General features: G+C 40.7%; 1 long non-coding RNA gene across 1 annotated transcript; it reads right to left on the reverse strand.

Annotated features, from left to right (window-relative positions):
• Positions 1 to 9,612: 9,612 nt before the first annotated feature.
• On the reverse strand, positions 9,613 to 11,958 carry LOC140814132 (uncharacterized). Its single transcript, XR_012114073.1, has 2 exons — positions 11,470 to 11,958; positions 9,613 to 10,644 (listed from the first exon to the last, which is right to left on the reverse strand). It is a non-coding gene; the product is annotated as an uncharacterized lncRNA (long non-coding RNA).
• Between the last annotated feature and the right edge of the window lie 3,001 nt (positions 11,959 to 14,959).

Here is a 14,959-nt window from a genome sequence, read left to right on the forward strand (position 1 = left end):
ATGTGTACATGACAACAGGTGGGACAGGTTCTGGGTTGAGGAGATGAAGAGAGATCGTGATTAGAGTGGAGATTCCGGACTTGGATTAAAGATAGGGTTGGACACTTGACATTAGATGTTAAACCTCAGTTGAATAAATGTATGTGATACAGGATTTGTACTTTTATATACTGAGATGTATATATATGTTTTATTTCACTACGTTCCGCATTTAAAAAAAAAATTAGACCCTGTTTTATAATTGATTGATTAGTCCCAATGATGATTAAGAACATGATTAGCGTCCGGGTCCCCACAGTTACACATTTTAATTTATGCTTTTAATTAATTATTGGACATAAAAGAACTTATTTACTACTTAACTCCAATTAATTAAATAAATTCTTAAACATTATTTTACATTAAAATAAATTATTCTTTGGTTTAAATTAAATTTAGGAATATTTTCTTATTATTAAATTTTATCTCACTACTCCAACTCCAGTCTGGCATCGCGTATTTAACCGAAAAGATAAAACTAAACTTCTGTGATTTAAAATAATTGATCATGAAACAAATTTTAAAATGCCTTAAATACTCCATAAATATAAAAGAAATTATTTTTAATTTAAATAATAGTAATTATGTATGGCTTATACGTAAAATACGTATAAGCTGATTTACCGGGTTCGACAAATCCCCTCCCCTTTAAAGAAATTCGTCCTCGAAATTAAAACTTAGCGAATAACTCGGGATACCGACTCCTCATTTCTGGCTCAGATTCCCACGTAGCTTCCTCCTCCGAATGGTTAAGCCATTTGACCTTCACTAGCTTGACCAGTTTGTTCCGAAGCTTCTTCTCCTGTCTGTCTAGGATTTTCACAGATCTTTCTTCATAAGACAGGTTCGGAGCTGCAATGGATCGAAATTGAAGACATGCGAAGGATTTGCCATATACTTCCTCAGCATAGAGACGTGGAACACATTGTGTACTCCGGCCAGATTCAGCGGAAGAGCAACACGATAAACTAATGTCTCAACTCTATCAAGGATCTCAAATGGTCCGATGAATCTCGGACTAAGCTTTCCTTTCTTCCCAAACCGCATGACACCTTTCATAGGTGCTATCTTCATGAAAATATGGTCGCCAACGGCAAACTCTAGATCTCTCCTCCTCTGATCCGCATAACTCTTATGTCGACTCTGAGCAGTCCTCAACCTATCACAGATCCTGACTACTACATCGGTAGTCATGCTGAATAATCTCCAGACCCAATTCTGATCTCTCCTCTATTTCATCCCAATGAATAGGCGATCTGCACTTACGACCGTACAGTGCTTCATATGGAGCCATACCTATAGACGACTGAAAACTGTTGTTATAGGTGAACTCTACCAATGGCAACTTCGACTCCCAACTCCCTGAGAAATCGATGACACATGCACGGAGAAGATCCTCCAAACTCTGGATAACTCTCTCTAACTGACCATTCATCTAAGGATGGAAGGCTGTGCTAAACAACAACTTTGTACCCACAGATGAATGCAGATTCTTCCAACAGGAGGAAGTGAATCTAGGATCTCGGTCACACACTATAAAAATGGGAATACCATGAAGTCTGACTATCTCTCGGATATACAACTCGGCATACTGAATCATGGTGAAAGTTGTCTTAATGGGCAAGAAGTGTGCGGATTTAGTAAGACGATCAACAATCACCAGATAGCATTTGACCCTCTGGCTGACTTCGGCAAGCCTACCACGAAGTCCATGGTAATATTCTCCCATTTCCACTCGGGAATAGGAAGAGGCTTGAGCAAGCCTGCTGGTCTCTGATGTTCCGCTTTCACTAGCTGGCACGTCAGACACTCGGATACAAAATGTCTGATATCCTTCTTTATTTCGGGCCACCAATACAACAACTGCAGGTCTTTGTACATCTTCGTACTCTCAGGATGAATAGAGTACGGCGACATGTGGGCCTCAGATAAAATATCTGCTCGAATAGAACTGCCGCTAGGAATCCACATTTTGTCTCGATATCTCACAATACCGTCACTAACTGTATACAAAATACTGCCCTTGACCTCATCTCTCTACCTCCACTTCGCCAACTGCTCATCTGCTGACTGTCCACTGTAAATACGGTCTAGAAGAGAAGACTGAATCGCCAAAGTAGATAGACGGGGAACTCTACCTCGAGGATATATCTCTAGATCAAACCTCTGCATCTCAAACGGAAAAGGTCTCGGAATCGCCATATGAGCCATCACTGCGACTTTCCTGCTCAGTGCATCCGCACCTACATTAACTTTGCTCGGGTGGTAGCTAATGTCACAGTCGTAGTCCTTCACTAGCTCCAACCAACGCCTCTGATGCATATTCAGCTCTTTCTACATAAAGAAGTACTTGAGGCTCTTATGGTTGGAAAAAATCTGGCAAATTTCGCTCCACACAAATTTCGCATTTTTCTTTGTCAACGACGTGAGTGGAACTTCGATATAGGAGAATCCCTAAATAAACTTCCGATAATATCCTGCTAGCCCAAGGAAACTACGGATCTCTGATTCATTATGCGGCACAACCCAATCTTTGACTGCTGCAACTTTCGCTGGGTCTACCTCGATACCGCTGCTAGAAATTATGTGGCTTAAGAATGCCACTTTCTCTAACCAGAATTCGCATTTACTGAACTTCGCGAATAGCTGGTGCTTCTGTAAGGTCTGCAAAACTGCGGTCAGATGTCTGCTGTGCTCCTCATGATTCTTTGAGTAGACGAGAATGTCGTCTATGAATACTATCATTAACTGATCAAGATACGGCTGAAATACGTGATTCATGAGATCCATGAAGATCGCTGGCGCAATCGTCAAACCGAAAGGCATCACAAGGAACTCGAAGTGGCCATAACGAGTCCTAAAAGCAGTCTTGAGAACATCGGCATCTTTCACCCTCAACTTGTGATAACCAGAACGCAGATCAATCTTTGAGAATACCGAGGCTCCCTGCAACTGGTCAAATAAATCTTCAATCCTCGAGCGTGGGAATTTTTTCTTCACTGTAACCCTGTTCAACTCTCGGTAGTCGATGCAGAGCCTCATCGAACCATCCTTCTTCTTCACAAATAAGACTGGCGCGCCCCATGGGGAAAAACTCGGGCGAATGAACTCTTTGTCAAGAAGTTCCTGAATCTGCTTCTTGAGTTCTGTCATCTCTGTTGGTGCTAATCGGTACGGTGCTTTTGAGATTGGTGTGGTACCTGGCATAAGCTCAATAGAAAACTCCACCTCTCGCACAGGTAGCATACCAGAGACGTCATCAGGAAAAACGTCTAGAAAGTCCCTAACAACTGGGATATCGGAGGTTGACTGAATGGGTGCTTCGGGAACAGATACAAAGGTTGCTAAAAACGCTCGACACCCTCTATGCATGAGCTTCCTAGCCTGGACACAAGGTATAATATGCGGTAAAGGAAAGTACATGTATGGCTCGAATAAGAACTGCTCTCTCCCAAGCGGTCGGACTAGAACAGATCTCCACTGAAAGTCAATCAAAACTCTGTTCCTTAATAGCCATTCCATACCCAGAATGATATCAAGTTCTGGCATCGGCAGTACGATCAGATCCGCATAGACAAGATTACCATGAAGTTCGAGGTATATGTCACGGATCACATTAGTAGCTTTCAGCTCCTCTCCAGAAGGTAGTACTACTAAATATGCTATGTCTAGCCCGATGGTCTTGACCTTGAGGAAATTTGCGGAAGTCTCGGAAATGAACGAATGAATGGCCCCTGAATCTATCAAGGCATTCGTAGCTGAACCCTGAAAGGTTGGAACATCAAGCTGAACCCAATATTTACAAGAACTAAACTTATAGACATGCGAAGGTCAAAGTTCTTCTAACCCAAATTCCCGAAATAACGCTGATTAGTGCATGCAATCCTATCACAAATTCTAAGTTCAAAACCTTAACCCAAAACATTAAATTCCAAATACAAACTTAAAGATTTAAGGTACCTGTCATGAGCATGGTCTCTGGGTTCGTCTCCGCTGCATGGAGGGCAAACACCCTGCCTTGGGTAGGCAGACTCTCCTGAGGGCAATTCTTCAGTAATTGGTCAGGACTACCACACTTGTAGCACTTCCCTGAGCCATACATACAAACTCCAGCATGGCGGCGTGTGCACTTGGCACAGACTGGATACTCCGGGGCTCTCGAGACTACACATCCCTGCTGTTGCTATTCTCTGTCCCTGGATGGGCCGTGGAAAGGCCTCTTCCTCTGATGATGTTGATGGGGAGGGCGTTGCGGTGCTTGGACTGGTCGCTTGCCCTGGCGATCTCTCTTAATATCATTCAGATCCTGCTCTGCATCTAGCACTCTGGAGACAGCGACATCGTAGGTAGTAGGGCCAGCCACCCTAACATCGCGGCGCAAGATCGGCCGTAGGCCAGCCAGAAAATGTCTCAACTTGGCTCCAGCATCATTGGCAATTAGATGCACAAAATGGCAACCCCTCTCAAACTTATGGATAAACTCCGTAACAGTCATGTCTCCCTGCCTCATGGTCATAAATTCTCTGGTCAACCTGGAACGCACCTCTTCAGTAAAATAGTTAGAGTAGAATACCTCTGTAAAGCGCGTCCAGATCAGAGTGGCCAAATTCAGGGCTATAGATGCCATTCCCAACATAAGCGAGCGTCTCCTCCAAACAGATAGGTCGTACAACTAACCCTATCCTCATCTCCAAGCCCCATGAATTCGAAGATAACCTCAAGGGACTTAATCCAGCCCTCGGAAATCATAGGATCTGTCGTCCCTGAGAACTCCTTCGGTCTCATCTTCATGAACAGCTCATAGGTAGCCTCAGGCCCCGTCTGCCTGGCTACCCCAGCATTGTTCCTCGCAACCTGTGCGAAGAACTGAGTCATTCCGTCTAACATCTGAGCGTTCATGTCCGATGGAGGGGGTGGTGGTAAGTCCCTCTCTTGCCTATGATCCTCACCGTCCTCATGAGCATTGTCTTTGGGTTCGTCTCCGCTGCATGGAGGGCAAAAACTTTGCCTTGGGTAGGTAGACTCCCCTGAGGGCAATTCTTCAGTAAGTGGTCAGGACTACCACACTTGTAGCACTTCCCTGAGCCATACATACAAGCTCCAGCATGGTGGCGTGTTCACTTGGCACAGACTGGATACTCTGGGGCCCTCGGGACTACACATCCCTGCTGCTGTTGTCCTCTGTCCCTGGATGGGCCGTGGAAAGTCCTCTTACTCTGATACTTCTGATGGGGAGGGCGTTGCAGCGCTTGGACTGGTCTCTTGCCCTGGCGATCTCTCTCAATATCATTCAGATCCTGGTCTGCAGCTAGCGCTCTGGAGACAGCGACATCGTAGGTAGTAGGGCCAGCCACCTTAACATCGCGGCGCAAGATCGGCCGTAGGCCAGCCAGGAAATGTCTCAACTTGGCTCCAGCATCATTGGCAATAATGGGCACAAAATGGCAACCCCTCTCAAACTTATGGATGAACTCCGTAACAGTCATGTCTCCCTGCCTCAGGGTCATAAATTCCCTCGTCAACCTGGAACGCACCTCGTCATTAAAATATTTAGAGTATAATACCTTTGTAAAGCGCGTCCAGCTCAGAGTGGCAAAATTCAGGGCTACAGATGCTCCTTCCCACCACAAGCGAGCGTCTCCTCCAAACAGATATGTCGCACAACTAACCCTATCCTCATCTCCAAGCCCCATGAATTCGAATATAACCTCAAGGGACTTAATCTAGCCCTCGGCAATCATAGGACCTGTCGTCCCTGAGAACTCCTTCGGTCTCATCTTCATGAACAGCTCATAGGTAGCCTAAGGCCCCGTCTTCCTGGCTACCCCAGCATTCCTCCTCGCAAACTGTGCGAAGAACTGAGTCATTCCGGCTAACATCTGGGCGTTCATGTCCGGTGGAGGGGGTGGTGGTAAGTCCCTCTCTTGCCTATGATCCTCACCGTCCTCATGAGCATTGTCTCTGGGTTTGTCTCCGCTGCATGTAGGGCAAAAACTCTGCCTTGGCTAGGTAGACTCCCCTGAGGGCAATTCTTCAGTAAGTGGTTAGGACTACCACACTTGTAGCACTTCCTTGAGCCATACATACAAGCTCCAGCATGGCGGCGTGTGCACTTGGCACAGACTGGATACTCCGGGGCCCTCGGGACTACACGTCCCTGCTGCTGCTATCTTCTGTCCCTGGATGTGCCGTGGAAAGGCCTCTTACTCTGATGCTGATGATGGGGAGGGCGTTGCGGTGCTTGGACTTGTCGCTTGCCCTGGCGATCTCTCTCAATATCATTCAGATCCTAGTATGCAGCTAGCGCTCTGGAGACAGTGACATCGTAGGTAGTAGGGCCATCCACCCTAACATCGCGGCGCAAGATCGGTCGTAGGCCATCCAGAAAATGTCTCAACTTGGCTCCAGCATCATTGGAAATTAGGGGCACAAAATGGCAACCCCACTCAAACTTATGGATAAACTCCGTAACAGTCATGTCTCCCTGCCTCAGGGTCATAAATTACTTGGTCAACCTGGAACGCACCTCATCAGTAAAATATTTAGAGTAGAATACCTCTGTAAAGCGCGTCCAGCTCAGAGTGGCCAAATTCAGGGCTACAGATGCTCCTTCCCACCACAAGCGAGCGCCTCCTCCAAACAGATAGGTCGCACAACTAACCCTATCACTACAATAAAAACGCCAAACGACAACGGATAAAATCCGTTGTCGTAGGCCATTTAAAACTGTTGTAACTGAGGGTATTGTTGAAAGTGTCTTCAACGAAAACGGTTTTAAACCGTTGTTTTGTCTATCAACGACAACGGTTATGCAATGGTGTTAAATCGTTGTAATTTCTACCAACGACAACGGTTTTGCAAGGGTTTTAAACCGTTGTTTTTAACCGTTTTCGTAGCTATTTTAAAACTGTTGTTAAATTCAGTGTTGTTAAATGGTCTGCTCAAAGACAACGGTTTTTGACCGCTGTCGTAGCTACAATTTGCGACGTTTTTAAAACCGTCGCAAAAGAAAAAGTGTAGTCGAAACTACAATTTGCGACGGTTTTGACAACCGTCGCAAAATATACTTGCGACGGTCTTCAAATAACAACCAATTAGCGACTGTTTAAAACCCCATCGCTAAATTTAGCATGAGTTTACATATTACCGTCGCTAAATTTAGCGACGGTATTTATGTGCAAAACCGTCTTTATTTAGCGACGGTTTATAGATTACGTCGCTAATATTTTAGGTAAAATTAAAAAAATTAAGAATTTAATAAATCTGTGTTTTCAATTGGTACAATCGTGTAAGAGATAAAAAATTTAAAAGTCGTGAAGTGATAAAATCGTGTAAGAGATAAAAATTTTAATTGTTTTGAAGTGGTAAAAAAATCGTGTAAGAGAGAAAAATTTTAAGTGTTGTCAAGTGGTAAAATCGTGTAAGAGATAAAAATTTTAAGTGTTGTGAAGTTGTAAAATCGTGTAAGAGACAAAAATTTTATTGTGAAGTTGTAAAATCGTGTAAGTGAGAAAAATTTTAATTGTTGTGAAGTGAAGTGGAAGAAATTCAAGTAAATTTGCATTTATTTATAGAGAGTGGTGAAAGAAAATGGGGGGAAGTGTAGGCGGGAAGGAATTTTTTTGAAAATGGCAACAGTTTTACTTAAACCGTCGCGAAATTATAAATCGGTGACGGTTAAATCTAAACTATCGCTAAATGTTGTGACGGTTTTTATTTAACTGTCGCCAAATTTAGCAATGGGTTTGGCAAATCCGTCGCTAGTTTTAAACATGCAACAGTTTTTTTAACTATCGCTAAATGTAGCGACGGTACAAATTAAACCGTCGCAAAATTATAAATCGGCGACGGTTTAAGTAAAACCGTCGCTACATTTAGCGACGGTTAAAGAAAAAACCGTCGCTAAATAGTTGTCGAATGTCTCAAAACTACGCTTATACAAATGTCGTTTACTATTTTTCTTGTAGTGAGAATCCAAAACTGTTGTTTTTAATAATTTTTTTCATTAGATAAAATTTTTGTATTAAATTTCTTTTAATTTATAATATATATAATAATAATTAAACCAAAAATAACAATCGAAAACAAAATATTTACCACGTTAAATCCGTGACTATGTTATGTTCAAAATCCATCTTCCAAAATATGCCAACGATAAACAAAAATTTTACAAATTTGAATTTAGTATTGCAATTGACCTTGATACATGTTCGTCATCAACATGGCAATGTGGCAGTAGAGTCCTACAATATCAACATTTTCCAAACAAAATATACGTATATACTGCAATCTTTTGTCATCATCGGCCTCGATCTCCTCAAACATCATCAACATTTATGCATCAAAACCTTCCCCTGCCATTTCATCCTTGGCATATAATCCACACATAGAAATCCCATTAAAAACCCATTTTCGTACTTACAGAGTTGCATTCCAAAATGGCGATTCCTTATCCAGCAATATTCGAATCAAACCTATTCGAGTAGATTCGTCACTCACCCAACATCCGGATTCGGATTTAGATCCAGGAGATTCTCCTTGCATAGTTTCTCGAGCATCTTGGCCCTCAAATCCCTAACAGATTCGACCGTCTGCATCACCGGAACTGCTTCATCCCATGCGTCAAAATAGCTAATCTCAGTTTGGGTCAAGATCCCGGTTGGAGTCGTTGGGAGGCTGAAGTTCTCGGATCGTGTCAAGTGCGTCCTCAGAGAAGAATTTCCACCCATCCATGAATGAGGCATGGACTTCACTTTTCTCAACTACAGCTGGCGCATGGAAGACATCATATCGTTGACCGAGATGCTCATAGGAGACATCGGGGAGACTCGGCTAGCTTCTGCTGCTTCGCAACAGTGATATTGCAATTCTTGTTGATGGCGTAGTAGAGGCCATAATCGGGAATTGTATCGGAGAAGCGCTGGTCAATTTCGGAGGAGTCAAAGCCAAAACAGAGCTCTATGCAGGCGGCGACGCGGCTTGAAGAGAAAGGGAGAAGGGGCGACTGGTTTGGGGTTTGGGATGTATGTGTATGTATTGTGTGTATATAGGTGTTATAATTTAAAAATTTTGGGTGATCAAAAGTTAATTATCCGTTCATATTTTACAAATTAATTAAGAGAAATTAAAAATTAAGTATGATTATTTTTTTACTTCACTAAATATAAATTTTAATTTTTTTTAATTTTTTACTTCATCAAAACTACTATGTCGAAGTAAAATGTTACAAAAATTTAGAAGTGAAGCCCGTGTTTTTTAAATTTTGAAGTAAAAAATAATGTTTTACTTCGTCGATGTTATTACCGAAGTTGAACGATATATACTACTTCATCATTAATAATCGCCGAAGTAACCAGTGGCGAATTAAAAAAAATAGTATAACATTACAAATTGTTAGTGATTGATACACAAATTGAAATAAAAGTTAATTAATGACAAGCACAAATGCATACCTTTACTACTTCCCATATAGCTTGTTTTTTCCCTTTCCTTTCCTTATTTGAATTATACAATCTTACTGTGAGGGCCTTGTTCCTGATTAATATTTTATTAACACACAATCAGGATAATTAGTATAAACAGCGAAAACGAGTTAAAATTTTGCTTTTTGGCCCAATAGAAATTTCGGCATGACCTCCCCGTAAATAGGACATACCGGAAAAATATAAAATAACCAAAACGACTAAATAGAAACCCTCAACAAACATCCAAAACAAAACAATGCCAACCAGGCACAATCACAACAACGATCTTCCACAAACACAATATACAACTACTCGGGGCATACCCCGGTAATACATAGACTCCATAATACATAAATATAATATCTGGGGACTCGATGACTGAACTCACAGAGAAAAACAATAAAGGCTTGAGCTCAAAACTCAAAGAGCTCTAGCGCCCCTCGGTGCTTCATCCTGAGCAGCCGAAGACGAACCACCTGCATGACCTGCTATGGAAACACAGAACAAACCACAGCAGTCCCAAAGGACAGGGGTCAAACCCCAGTACGAAGATCAAATAAATTACAGCATATATAAATGACATGTAATGAAATCAATGCAATGCATGTACGGGTGCAAGATGTATGGATATCAGGAGTCAAAGGATCGATATCAACAATCATAATATGCTCGAGCTGGTCCACGACTCAGTGGACCTGTCCACGACTCAGCGGACAGTGTCTGGGGATATGGCTTCACACTTGATGCCAGCAACTACCTAAGCCGGACCGAGTCAAGGTGCCCAAAATCCACAAGACACAATATAATATCATATACAGATCTCAATCGAATATCAACGGGTATCAATAACTGAAGGGCTCAATATGAATGTGTGCTCAACAATGTATATCAATCCATAGATTATTCCAATATATTTGAAAATCATGTTTTATTTTAAGAAAATAAGGAATAATCTTAAATTTGCATCCAAATTCCACAAAGAGCACATAATCACATAATTCACATAAAATCAATTAACTCACATCAATTAAATTACACGTCGACATAGACGCTGTAAGAAATCGATCAATCCGTACCTTAACCTTCAAATTAAATTACCACAATAATTACGAAGACCTCGGCGCTTCCTGGTTATCAAAACCTGTGGCAATTAATTTATTTTCATCAATTAAATACTCAACTCTCATCCAATTACAATTTCCAAATTCCAGCTTGGACCTAAGCTCGGTTGTAAGGCCATAACTCAACCAAAACTTAACCAAAGCATACTTATCATACATGGTTGGAATCCTAACGCAAAATCCCACATTTCATCAGAAGATACCGACACAAAAATCCGTCATCTAGATGCTGATAAACACCAAAAACAAGAAACTTTGAAAACAATAAATCTGTACAGATTCTGGTTCGACACCTTGTAGCATAAAATTCATATCTAATACATTATTGACCCAATTCAAAATCCGCCAATTGTAAATGAAAGACAACTCAAATATCTAAGTTTTCCTAGAAGAAATCATTCCCAAAATCTTAGTAGATAATTCCAGAATTAAGCAAGAACATGCTGTTACTCCCAAACTCGCGGACTGAATTCCCAGACTGAGCAGTTTCGGTAAAATGAGCATAACTCCCTCAATTCTTAATGGAATTTAACGGGTCAATTATCGTTTCGAAGAAAAGACATAGCTCTACAACTTTCATATAGATCACAAGTCCAGAATCCGAGTGAAAACAGGTAAAACTCGAATTACAGAATGTATTCTGCACGCATGAGTACAGAGTTCGGTTTTTGACACATTATGGTAGAAAAATCATATCAAATCCGTTTCTTATCCAAATTCGATGATTCTAGTGGCTATAGAAAGCTAACAAACAGAGCTACCAATTCTTTTTGAACCACAAGTCGAGATTCTTAACGCACAATACACAAAACTTCAAATTTCAGAAGCACAAAAACTGAACTCACCAAAATTCTGCACAGAACAGGGCTCACGAAATGGTGCTTCGATCTGCTCGCTCCCTTGATCAAAATTCGTGATTTCTGACTTGAATCGAAGCCTAGGATGTTAGAAAGACACCCCTTCAGACCGATCAAGATTTGGACACCGGACGAAGGAGATATCGCAACTTTCCCGCAGCTACTCCAAGGGTTGCGGGAATTGGGTTTCTTCTTTCTTTTTCCCTTTTCTTCCTTCTCTCACTTCTTTTCTCTTTTTATGCGATATGTGTGTATGTATATGAATATTTATAACTCAAGCCCATTTATCTCGGTCTGTAATTATTTTGCTCTCGTGTGTTATTAAATTCCAATATGCATTTTAATATCGTCTATAAACCGATATTTTCTAATACATATTTTTAAACACACTATTTAATTTTTGGCTTAATTATTTTAAATTCCTCAATTTAAAATAATTACTCTTAATTATCGCCAAATAACATATAATTAAATCGGGTCATTACACTTACACTCCTGCATACATCATTAACAGTCAACATATGAGTGTTTTATTCACTGAATTAAATTTGACATAAAAACAAAATGTTAACTTAAATTAATTACAAAAAAAAAGTAGTGCTGATGCACTAGTTATTTATATAGCCTAATTAAAGATAATAAAATTATATAACATTACAATTTTTTTTAAAAAAAAATTCTACGACAATAATAACCGTTGTCTATTAGCTTTTTTTTTGGGCTACGACAACGGTTTTAAAAACCGTTGTCCTAGCAAAAAAACCACACTAATAGACAACAGTTTTTAAAACTGTTGTCGTAGGCCAACAAAAACAAGCTAATAGACAACGGTTTTTAAAAACCGTTGTTGTAGTCCAAAAAACAAGCTACTAGACAACGGTTATTGAAACCGTTGTTGTAGCCCAAAAAACACGCTAATAGACAACGATTTTTAAAAACTATTGTCGTAGCCCAAAAAATAGAAGCTAATAGACAACGGTTTTTAAAAACCGTTGTCGTAGACATATCAATGACAACAGTTTTTAAGAAACTGTTGTCTATGAGCGGGTTTTTTGAGCCTACCACAACGGTTTTTCTTGAAACCGTTGTTAAAAGACAAAGCACAACGGTTTTTACAAAAAACTGTTGTCTTTGATGTGTTGTTGAATTAAAATTTTCTTGTAGTGTATCCTCATCTCCAAGCCCCATGAATTCGAAGATAACATCAAGGGACTTAATCCAGCCCTCGGCAATCATAGGATCTGTCGTCCCTCAGAACTCCTTCGGTCTCATCTTCATGAACCGCTCATAGGTAGCCTCAGGGCCCGTCTGCCTGGCTACCCCAGCATTGTTCCTCGGAAACTGTGCGAAGAGCTGAGTCATTCCGGCTAACATTTGGGCGTTCATGTCCGGTGGAGGGGGTGGTAGTAAGTCCCTCTCTTGCCTATGATCCTCACCGTCTTCATGACGATGCTCATCATCTCTCATACGCTCAGGAATGCGTCTGGGAGGCATATTGTTCCATACATAACCCATACGTAACTAACATGCATAATTTCTATTATTTCTTTAAAATTTAACAAAATACTGCATTATCATAATCTTGACATAAATCATTTCATGAAAACATGCTACTAAAATATTTCATGCTTTAAACGAAATGCGTAAACATAAAAATTACAGACCGAAGACGTGACTTCATGAGCTTCTCGAGATCAGTAGTAGTACAACCCTTTACAAGAACATTGGCTCTGATACCAACTGTAACGGCCCGTATTTCGTACTCATAATTTTGCGGAATTATTTAAAAATTTTCTCTTTAAATAAATAATATTCAACATTCATAAAATAAATTGATAAAATAGCTTTAACTTAAAAGTAACAGCAGAAGTAAATATTGTGTTCAAAACCACAACTTAAAAATAATTCATTAAAGTAAAAGTTGAGTTTGAGCATAAAAAGTAAATGATGAAATGTGAGGTCCTCGGGTTCCTACTACTGCTGACCCAAGCTAGCTCACTGGTCCCCGCCCTCGATCTCGACCTCATCAGTACCTACAACAATCAAGTCTAGTGAGTCTAAAGATTCAGCATGCATATATCGTGAATAACAAGTAAATATATCATAAAATCGCATGCAACGTAAAAATATCATATCGTAAAGCGTAATGTAAAAATCGTGTCATGAGTAATTAAAATCGTACGTAAAATATTTGCTCGATAGAGCCCTGTCACAAAATATCATATTGATATTTTTCTAGTAGAGATAATGTTATTAAGAAAGTGGCCTGTAACATAACATGAACGTCTGATCAGACTAAACCACAGTATACTTGGCGGTATAGATCACCACAGCCCTTGAACTGGATGTCCGTACCCATACATGAACTTGAACCGTTCGTAGGTCACCGAGTAGAGAGATCCCATAAGCGTGAGGTGGCCACAAGACATCGTATATATCTCTTAAATAAACATTTTATATTTTATGCACGTAATATAATTTATAACCCCCTGTTTATACCGAATGAGTTGGATCATTCCCAGGTTCGCTGCCACCTAATTCTAACATGAGAAACATGCAAATAATTTCAACTTGACCAACACTTCGTAACTGAACCAAAAACGAGACAATTACGCCCAACAAACTTAGTATCCAACCATGGGTTTGTATCATCCCTAACCAACATTTAACCATCGTTGGGACATGATTAAAATACACCTAAAATGATGAAAAATATATACCTAGGGCTGTAATACACGAAAAATGTGAATGGAGGCCAAAATCATGAAACGCTCTTTCGAGAGTCACTTCAGCACATTGCACCGTAAATTCTCGTATGACTTCTAACTTTCAGCAAATCACGAACGGTCAAAAACATGACCTTCCTAACTCATTGAGGTACTGTCCCATCCAAGTCAATAGGGTAAAAGCCAACCAAGAACTCATACATGACCTCTGAACCGAAGCCAAAGTTGTTGTCATAACACAGTGGCAGCAACTGCGCTTCCTTGTGTGGTTTGTGAAACCAATGGCCATTGGGGCCATAAGGGCACTTGGCCAACCACAACTCAAGAAAACACCTAGGACAACTCGAAGCTCAAACCGAGAGCACCAAAGAAAATTCTGTATTGTGATGTATCGAAATGTTTGTTGTCTTGCATCATTCCAGTGGCCATATGATCGACCATGGCTCGATCTAGACACGATGAGGTATTGTATGAATCAAGGCTAAGGCTAAAAGCCAACCAAGATCCACCCAAACCCCAAAAGCAGAAGCTCATCCCCCAAACCATAAATGAAAGGAACCGAGGGACATGTGTTTTGTTGTTATGAAAACTTGATGGATGCGTGAACCAAGCCTTGAAAGGCTGACTTGGTCATGTCCTAGACATGCTAAGGAAGGGTTCTAACCATGGCTACAGTCCCTAGAACAGCCATGGTTCGAACACACACCTTAGACAACCCAAACACAAAATCGAGCCTCAACTTGCAACTATGG

This window comes from Primulina eburnea, chromosome 15, assembly GCF_022965805.1.
Source record: "Primulina eburnea isolate SZY01 chromosome 15, ASM2296580v1, whole genome shotgun sequence".
Classification (NCBI taxonomy): domain Eukaryota; kingdom Viridiplantae; phylum Streptophyta; class Magnoliopsida; order Lamiales; family Gesneriaceae; genus Primulina; species Primulina eburnea.